This window comes from Chanos chanos, chromosome 6, assembly GCF_902362185.1.
Source record: "Chanos chanos chromosome 6, fChaCha1.1, whole genome shotgun sequence".
Classification (NCBI taxonomy): Eukaryota; Metazoa; Chordata; class Actinopteri; order Gonorynchiformes; family Chanidae; genus Chanos; species Chanos chanos.
The window spans coordinates 1,645,950-1,656,110 of NC_044500.1; positions in this window are offsets into that span (position 1 = coordinate 1,645,950).

The window sequence follows — 10,161 nt, forward strand, 5'->3', positions numbered from 1 at the left end:
GAGTGATGAGTGAGTGACTCTGGTGTTGAATGTGTGCAGGAGGGTCCTCTCCACTCACTTCTCTACTTCCCAGTCTCTCAGTAACAGAGACAAGACGTGTTTTCACATCAACTACTGTCTTCATCTTCATATTCCATGTCTCTGACCTTCAATTCACCTTGACTCTCAGTCTCATGAGTCTTTGACAGCCATTCAGTTAAAGATCACCACACCCAGACTGGATTCTCTCATTGACTGTCTTATTCACATCCATTAGAGGATCAGTGTTTATCAGAACCTAAGGACAGTAAAAGACATGTGTCACTCAAACCTACTCATAAATATTCATGACATTACAGTTACAGACATTACAACCTTGAGAGTCATTCCGGAAAACAACCACAAACGTGATAGAAACAAAATCTACATCTTGGTGAAAAGATAAAATATTACAATGAGTCCATATCTGTGTGTGTGTGTGTGTGTGTGTGTGTGTGTGTGTGAATTCTGATAGTGAGAGCTGAATGTAACATTCCTATTCTAATAAAACAGTCACTGAGAAATGTCACCAAGAACAGGAGATTAACACAACACACACCATCTATCTATCTATCTATCTATCTATCTATCTATCTATCTATCTATCTATCTATCTATCTATCTATCTATCTATCTATATATATATATGATACAGAATTTCACTGTGGTAAAAGATCAAATATAATGAATAATAATTAGTAATATTTAATAATAATTAATAATAATTAATAATAATTAATACTCCATCTATATGCTTCCCGCCCCTCAGTCCAAAATGGAGTTTAAGAGAACAACATACTCATTGTCTTCAGTTCTCCATTAAATGCACCCACACACACTCACACACACTCTTTCTCTCTCACACACACACTCACACACACTCTCTCTCTCTCTCTCACACACACTCTCTCTCTCACACACACTCACACACACTCTTTCTCTCACACACACACACACACGCACCATATCATTGACCTAAAAGTGACTGTAAACACAATATAGATCATGTCCACAAGAGCAATGCTGTGGACACTACACACGTGTAGTTACCATGACACTAAGAAATTTAATTTCATTACTCACTCTAGTCTCTCCAGTTTATTCTGTGGATCATCCTGTAGAGCAGAGAGAAGATTCTTTCCTGTGTCTGTTATGTTATTATTGCCACACAGGTCCAGTTCTCTGAGGTGTGAGGGGTTTGATGTCAGAGCTAAAGCCAGAGCAGCACAGCCTTCATCTGTGATACCACAGCATCTCAGCCTACAGAGAGAACAGAGACACACTCTTCACACTTTCAGTTCAACGGGGAGTTTTATATCAAAGAAGAGAATCAACTGAACATTGTTCATCACTGTTTTAAATCACATCTTACAAAAATCTTGCAAAGTGATTGTAATTCAACTTAAAATATCAATGCATTAGAACAATTAAAATGAGGTGATTTTCATGAGTATTGTATTTATATTATTGTAGACTGCAGCAGAGGAAGAAGGAACATTGGAATAATCTCTTTTCTCTCAAAATCCCTCTTTCAGATCAGAAACTACATCTTTACATTATCACCATAATTTATTACAACAGACAAAAAACATAAAATCATCAGACTTAACATGTGGGAGACATTTCACTTTCATCAGTCAAGAATCATGAGCAGATATCTGTTAGTGTCATTATTAATTATGGTTTGTCTGAGTGTGTGTGGAGATCAGGGGTTTGACTGGAATGGAAATGTCAGGTCAGAGGTACTCAGCCTAATATTAAACTCATATCTCAGTTTTCAGATTAGCTGTTTCTTCTGCTGTAGATACACACACACACACACACACACACACACACAATTGTGTATCAAATATATTGTGTTCCACTGCAAATGTTCTGAAGGGTCAAACATTACAAAATAGCACACAAGAAAATGAATAAGCCTTTCAGCAAGAGAAATAGACAAACACACACACGCACGAATACGCACGCACAAAGAGAGGAGCAATTAAAAATCTCACACACTCACTTCCCCAGACTAACTCACACTTAACCACACATAAATCCTCTCAGAGAAACACACACAGAGTGAAACAGAGATACACAAATACACCTATTTACACAATAATACAATAACCCAGACAGACACACGTGCACACAAATATTTACACGGAGAGAAAGAGAGAGGAAAAAAAATTGCACACACACAAACACAGGAAGACTCAGGTATCAAGATTCTGGACTATTAGTCATTCCAAGAGTTAAGAAGAAGTCCGCTGGCAACCAAGCCTTTTCCTACCACTCTCCCTTCCTCTGGAATGGTTTACCTGCAGAGGTTAGGGAGGCAAACTCTCCCCATACCTTTAAAACCAGACTAAAGACTTTTAGTCTATTTTCTCAAACTTTTGGATAATATAATTTTGATTTGACTTTGTTATAGACATGTAAAGCCCTTTGAGACCTTAAATAGTGATATTGGGCTCTCAATAAACTTACATTATTATTATTATTATTATTATTGCTGCTATTATTATTACGACATGTTTTTTTTCTGACTGATGTAATGACTAAAAATATTTCAACATATCAGAAAAAAAGAGCAAAAGTGTCTTTGGTGAAACTTAAAATTCATAGTAAAATACACTAAATAAGTTGGAGGAGAGAATCAATAAAAATGAAAACAACTCATAAATATATCCTGTTATGGCCCAGTCATATACACTGTTAAGATCAGATGAGTTTGATTAACCACTGACCAAACATGTAAAAATAACCAGACTGTTAGAGAACACACAGGGTGTAAAATGCTGTTTAGGACAAGACAAACAAATATCTGTTATTGCATAAATAAAGCCCCAAGAACAGGTAACTAGGGAAATTAAAGGGAACAGGCCAGTAGGATCCCAGCCAATGGGAACGAGAAAGACACACACACACACCCACACACGCAAACACACAGTTGATAAACTCCTTTTTGATGAAAAGAACTAACAAAAGGACTAAAATGTAACTAAAATCCATGTAGGCCTACTTCAGTTAAAATAAAAATGCAGAGGATTAGCTCAAATGTGTCTAACATGTTCAGGGTCCAAAATTAGCCCCAAATGTGAGTAAGAATCTACATAGCCAGATAAAATAAATGAAGTAAGTTACCACTGTCCAGCTGCTGAAATAGGCCTTCTTCACTACAAACTTTCATCACTACAACACACAAGCTGATCGACTTTTCGCAATTATTTGATTGACCCTCGCTGTCCACCGTCCACAGGGTTATTAGTAATTACATTGTTTTTAATGACATCGTATCCAAGGAAGGAAAATATAGCAACTAGCACATTGCCCAATCGGAACCTCTAATAACAAATAAACTAGACATTAACAAAACAAGACAAAAATACAATAAACTCAAAAGATTCGAAGGAAAACGAGTCGCATCCACTGAATGCGAAAAATCATACGGAGGCGCCGAGTGGCCACACAACCGCAAAAGAAAACAACAAAAGGAGAAATACAGAGCTAAAGGAATACAAAGGGGGGGAAAATAAACAGGAACAAATTTATAATCATGCAAAACATATAACCAGGCAAAACAGCAATGGCAGACTCCTGCAAATATAAGCACACCATTAACACACGATAACTGTGGTCATGCCACACACGATCTCACAAAGTCTTCAGTGTTACCAGGATGCTGACGCATCATACCTGCATTCCAACACAGAAGTAGGTATGCACTAACCTGTAGCCCTTGTACACTGCATCATTCTATAAAAGCAATTTATAGTTTTAAAAAAACAAAGCATAGACAGTCAAGATATCATTTAAACAATGAAAGGACTTTAAATACCGTGGTCACCGTCTACGATGCATCCTTTCATTGTTTAATTTGTAAGCCCTACTCTCATTCCTCCTCCCTGTCTCTGTCCCTGTCCCTGTCCCTTTGATCATGGCCCAAGGATGCAGACTAAAACACTCAAATAAGACCAACCTTTCTGCAATTCCTGTCTATCCCTCGCCAGTAGAGAGTGAAGCAGTCATGCCTTAGCATTCACCCTAAAAATACTGAGATATGATTTTTGGTCCATATCATATCCATATCCATAGCAGCTGGCTTGAATATTTAAAAAGTAGTGTACAGTAGTGGCCATTAAACCAGTCATTTAAATACGGAGTCACTGTAGTGTCTAATAAACCAGTCACTGAAATACTGACTCACTGTAGTGTCCAATAAACCAGTCACTGAAATACTGACTCACTGTAGTGTCCAATAAACCAGTCACTGAAATACTGACTCACTGTAGTGTCCAATAAACCAATCATTTAAATACGGACTCACTGCAGTGTCCAACAAACCAATCATTGTGCATAAGATTAAGGCATAAACTTAGAGTGGTGATATGATGATTTTGCTTCAACGTGAAATTGAACTATTTTCTACAAAGTGGGCTAATTTTATGCCTTAATCTTATGCACAACGATCAAGCCAGCTTCTATGGCAGATTCTGTCAAGGAACCTGTCCATCCAAAAGTCAAAGAGTAAACCCTGTTCAGTATGGCAGTATTTCAGAGAAAAAAATCGATGAAATGGTGATTTGTTCACTGTGTAAAACAGAGCTGACATTTCACAATAACACAAGTTCAAATTATGAAAACCTGAAGAAGACACATTCTGGACTACTGAACACAGAAAGACACTACTGTATCATAAGTGGCTGATTCAGGCCTGGTTAACTGTCAGCCAATGTTCGTTGCAGTGCTGTGGTGGTGATTAATGTGAGAAATTGATGTTAGTGACAATCACTAATGGTACTGCTGCCATTAGTCATAAACATTCAATTGTTTGCTCCACAGGGTCAAACTGGCCGTCTGAACAATGTTAACAATATTAGTTTTGTGTATGTTTTGTGAAGTAACATGTCTGAGGTCATTCACAGTGAGTTGCCTTTATTTACTGGAATGTCGTTGGCTAAGTTTTAGCATAATTGGTCACAATCCATAGACTATCCTTAGACTATTATTTCTATGTTTATTGAGAACAATAACATTAATACAGAGTTCAGTGAGTGTGTCCTCTATACCCTTCCAGGCATTAGTACAATTCATGATAAAAATAATCAATAGGATAAGATAGAACACAGAAATATTTTCACAACTACATGTAAAATTCTAAATATAACTAATTTTGCTCTCTCTCTCTCTCTCTCTCTCTCTCTCTCTCTCTCACACACACACACACACACACACACACACACTCTCTCTCTCTCTCGTCACCCTTCCCTTAGTCAGAAAAGGCTGTCTGGATGACTTCCTGCACACACAAACATTACAGTCTGTAGCAGTCCTGTCAAAGAGTGAGTAACACACTGATTACAGACATGACACCCAAATAAGGGGTGGAGGACAACGGATTCCATGCAGTAATTAAATATTCTAACCACACTACATTCTACTCAAATCAACATGTTTCACCAGTATGATGTAACAGGAATAAGAAGACATATTCCAGAAAGACAAACTTGACCTAAACTCATCCAACAGATACAGTTTGCCAAACACCTGATCCATGGAGAAGTATTGCTACAATGGCTGTTGGAAGAGAGGCGTCAGATATCTTCGCTGTAGGGCTGGGCGATATGACCAAAAATCATATCTCAGTATTTTTAGGGTGAATGGCGATACATGATATATATCTCAATATTTTCTACTGAGTGGGCTAGATGTTGAGTTGAAGGTCAAAGCTACATGTGAGATGTCACAAGCACTTATTAAAACAGACTGTGATCAAAATAAAATGCAAAGACAGGGTTTCCTTCCTTGTTTGAAAATATACAGCTGCAAACCTTGTAAGTGAAAAATTATATAAAATGAATAGCCTATATTAAATAAATATAGGCCTCTCTCTGAGAATGCTCCCTCAGTTGTTTTCAACAACAATAACAGACTGATTAAAATCTGTGAGTGTGCATAATCAATGTTAGTAATTATGTCCTGATTTCAGAAAACCCAAAGAAGTCAAAGAATTATATATATATATACACGCATTGTGCTGTATTATGTTTAATTTAAAAAAGTGCAAGAAACTGAAGTCAGGTCCTGCGTCGTTACGTAAGAAATGACACAGTTATCACATGACAGACAACTTAATATTAAGAATTTACTAATTCACCGATTCTTCCCGTCATGCATTGCATAACATCCATTCAGGGAACGTCCGACCACATATGCATCCACGTCTCTTGTATACAAAGCAATTGTGCTGCCAGGTGTATAACAGTACAGAAAATATATAACCTATAATACCTATGTCTCGATAGTCATAATAAACGCCTATGTTACTGACTTGTGTATGTACTGTACCGAATTGTAATCTCTATCATTATTTTAATGTGAACTTTGAAATAAGAAGTCTAGCATATAACAGTGTATGCATCAACTTATAGGCAGCAGCATCCAGTCTCGTGTATCGTGCATCCCTTGAGTGTTGTAGCCTTCTCTCTCTGTCTAATTTTCTTTTGAAAATATTATCGTGACAGTACGGCGTTCGCACAGCGTCCACATCACATTACGTCCTATTTCACGGAAGGTATTGTGGACCTTAAGCAACGCATGACGGTGTTTACAGTTTACTGTATAGTGTACCAGAAAACCCAGTAAACTATAAAATTCTGGAAATATGATGGCTCAGTAAAAATACTGTATTTATTAATACTAATTAACATGTTAAAAAAAAAAATTAAAAGTGTTGAAAGAAGATAAAAGTTGCCTGTAAAGGTTGAGAGCGCTACATGGGCGAGCCCAGAATGGTCTGGTGGTTTTCAAACCTCAAGTGAACTATGTGTTCTTGCTGATAAACAGTTAGAGTTAGAGCACAGTGGATAAACAGCTTACTCCAGTAGTGAATCTTTGCAGAACAACACAGTACTTTACTAACATTATTAGAAGTATAGGGTAACACTCCGTCTCTCAACGAAACAACGAAAACACCATAGGGTTTTTGTGCTGTAAAATGTTTACGCATGAGCAGCACAGATCTGGCATTGCCGGAAAATGTAATGTGTGTGCATGCTTCAGATATTGGGATATTGCGGATATTGCGGATATTGCGGATATTGCACATGCGTGCCATAGATCGGGCTTCCAGGTGCCGCAGATCGGACAGCTGCAAGTAGCAAACCAGCGATTAGAAACTGGTTGGAAGGCGGAGGAAACGGTTTATGTAATGCAACATCACAATATAAATGGTACTGACTCATCCTATATCTTGTTTGAAAATATATCGATATACTTTCAAAAGCTGATATACCGCACAGCCCTACTTCAGTGTCTTCAATAACAGATAACATCATAACTTCAATGCGCTTGCCACACTTTACAACTAGTGCTCAGTCGAACACTGAGGAATGCTGAGATCACCAAGGCAGCTGGAGCTGTTAGGTGTTCGGTGGAAGAAGAGTGAGCTCCCGGCTGAAGACCAAACGACTGACACAGACTGATTCTGATGTTAGTGTGTGTGATGGAACAGTACTGACTACATCTGATGCTCTCTAAAATCTACACTAAAATCTACTTACTAAAATCTACACTATAAACTCACACATTCACTAGAATATTACTCAAATCTACACTATAAAGTCACTGTTAGAGAGTGTGCTGTAGTGAAGAGCAGGTCATGTGTGACTCTCAGAGAGATGATCTTACCACAGTATCTCCAGTTTACAGTGAGAATCCTTCAGTCCAACAGAGAGCTTCTCTACTCCTGAATTATGTAGATTATTATGACTCATGTAGAGTTCTCTCAGACTGGAGGAGTTTGAGCTGAGAACCAAGGCCAGAAATTCACAACTTCTCTCTGTCAGTTCACATTCTCTCAGCCTGGGAACAAAATGATACATCTGAATATTACACTTACATCTCTTCAGTTATAGATAAACACACACACACACACACACACACACACACATGCATGCATGCACAAACATGAATGCACATACATACAGAAACATAAACACACAAGCACACACATGCACACACAAAAAGATTAACAGAAACAGACATTTTAATCGGACTTAATACAAATACTGTTACAAGCAAACTTACACACAGACAGAGCAATCAAACATATGCTTTGCCAGAGAAATACAGAAATACAGATAACACACAAAAACGTATTCTCTGGGCAGCAACTGGAGGAGAGACTCTTTAAATTGCATTACATGGGCTAGTAAAAGTTCACTTGTTTGTATTTCATAAATTGCATAGACTGTCTCCCCCTTCTTCTCACCCTTCTTTGACACCTTCTCCTACTCTCATTCCTCCTCCCTGTCCCTGTCTCTGCGCCCTTGATCATGGCCCAAGCCCCCCTGTATTCAAAGACTAGTCAGAAACTCATCATAGCACCTAACAGATGCCAGACTTGAGGACTCAACAATTCCAATGATTACCAGATCACCTCAGTGATTAGTTCAGGTCATATGTGACCGTCTCTGCTCTACCTGCACTCATCAAATGAGACAAGGGTTTGGTACTGTTCAACAGACAGACATGACTGGCAATGGGACTTCTGATAAAATTTCTGGAGTTTCTAGTTTCATGTCTGAGAAAGACAAGCAAACATTTCAAGAAAGGTAAGCCTTGTTCCTCATCTCTAAAAGTTAACTGTCAGTCAATCTCTGTACAGTGACATACTATGAGAGCAGTATCATTACTAAAATCTAGACTAAAATGCTCACATACTAGAATATTACTAAAATCTACACTATAACCTCACTGTTAGAGAATGTGCTGTAGTGAAGAGCAGGTCATGTGTGACTCTCAGAGAGATGATCTTACCACAGTATCTCCAGTTTACAGTGAGAATCCTTCAGTCCAACAGAGAGCTTCTCCACTCCTGAATCAGACAGATTATTCCAACTTAGGCCAAATTCTTTCAGACGGGAGGAGTTTGATCTGAGAACTGAGGCCAGAACTTCACAACTTTTCTCTGTCAGTTTGCATTTATACAGCCTGGAAACAAAATGATACATATGGATATTACACTCACATCTCTTCATTTATAGACAGATTGACAGGCAGACACACACAAACACAAACACAAACACAGACACTAAAAATCGGCTATAGAAACGGAGAGATTTCAATTTGATTTAAAATATCAATACATTTCTCACACTTACATATAGTCACAAACACAGACACAGAACACTTACACATAGAGAGAGGAACAAAAATAATAACACACACTCATTCAGAGAGAGAGAGAACACAGGAACAAGATTAACACACACACACACACAGAGGGTTAGAGAAACACATACACACATCCCTACATACAATTAACCAGAGAGAGAAGTCACTCTTGCACATGTTGACACTAATTGAGGGAGACTGGATGCAAGTGAAGGCAAATGTTTGATCCATAAATCGTGGTACAAACATTGGAGTCAGTGAATAGGCAGAGTCTAGTACATAAAACACACATAAAACACAGGCTCCAGGGGGGACAGACAAGATCCAAAGTCAAGGCACAAACTAAGGTCAATAGCTAACACGAGGGAAGAGGGTTAACAGACGGGGCAAGTTAGAGCTCAGTACAAACAGAATGTGAGAACTAGGGTGTGACACGGGTCAACACACACACACAACTCAGGGGTTTGGCTGGATTGGACATACCTGCCAAATCTTTGTATGATCCTCATTCAACATCTCTCATGTGAACCTAACTCACACATTCACTAGAATATTACTAAAGTCTACACTATAAACGCACTGTTAGAGAATGTGCTGTAGTGAAGAGCAGGTCATGTGTGACTCTCAGAGAGATGATCTTACCACAGTGTCTCCAGTTTACAGTGAGAATCCTTCAGTCCAACAGAGAGCTTCTCCACTCTTGAATCAGACAGATCATTATAACCCAGGTCCAGGAATTTCAGACTGGAGGAGTTTGATCTGAGAACTGAGGCCAGAGATTCACAACTTTTCTCTGTCAGTTTACACCTCCTCAGCCTGGAAAGATATGGTACATATGAATATTAAACTCATATCTCTTCAATTATAGACAGACTGACAGGCAGACACACACACACACAAACACAGACACTAAAAATCGGCTATAGAAACGGAGAGATTTCAGTTTGATTTAAAATATCAATACATTTCTCATACTTA